Here is a 1,130-nt window from a genome sequence, read left to right on the forward strand (position 1 = left end):
GGAGTCAGGGATAAGCTTAGTCCAATTATTACCATAAAAAAAAAACAGTGGTTATGTTTCAATACAAAAAGAAAACATTGTAATTATTATCTGGGAATGAAATAGCAACCTCATTTGTAAACTTTAGATGAGGCAGGAACATTTCAATATTTATCAACAAGATATCTATATTTGTGTATCATTCACTGTTTGTGTGTATTACTTTCTTTGTGCACATATAAAGGTATAAGTTCCTTAATTATATAAACTAATAGGAAAACTGTACCAAGTAAATAGCACATTATTTGAATTTCTCTTTGCTCTTGAGCTTGACTAATATCAGACTAATAAAAACACTGAATGGCTACACATATGACCTACGAGAAAAGACTTTTATTCATGAAAACAGCATTAAAGTTACTCCATACCAACTCCAGAATTTTAGTACAATGATTCTGTTTACATAAAACAATGGTGGAAATATACATTGCAATTTTTAGTAGGGAGAACAGAGCTTAATATGATTCTCAAATGTTGCCATAATTAATATCCATTGCATACCATGGCTTCCTAAGATGTTTATCAGCAGCATCTGACATGAAGTACTATTTGTGAATTGCCCCCAGGAAGAAATATATTGTTCAAAATCTCTAAAAGACTGCCTTATCTCTCTATAGTCAATTTAAATATAAAATATATTTGTTTATTGAATACTCCCATTTGCTCTCTAAAGGCTTCATTTGTGAATTTTTTAAAAATTTTGTCCTTTCTATTATAATATTAGAAGGGCTAGAATCTACATTATATGCAGGTAATGTCTACAAAAATAAACTATAAGGAAAGACTGAATAGTTATTTCTTGGTTCTGGATTCTATTGTCAATCTAACTTGTAGTTATCAGGCAATGTTGAGTTCCAATATTTTATACTCCCAGTTTCATATTATATGGGGCAGTATTTAATTGCTTTAGAGCTTCAATGTGTTTTACCTGTGTAGGTATAAAAACAACAAATTAAATTTTACAAAATTTTAGAAAATCATAGTATTTCACAGAGGAGATAGTAAAACCACTTTCTTTAAATTGTCCTTCTCCAATGATATCCTATAAATCAGTAGAAACTAAATAGAATAATGAAAACAATACACAGTTA

Source organism: Mastomys coucha, chromosome X, assembly GCF_008632895.1.
Source record: "Mastomys coucha isolate ucsf_1 chromosome X, UCSF_Mcou_1, whole genome shotgun sequence".
NCBI classification, from domain to species: Eukaryota; Metazoa; Chordata; class Mammalia; order Rodentia; family Muridae; genus Mastomys; species Mastomys coucha.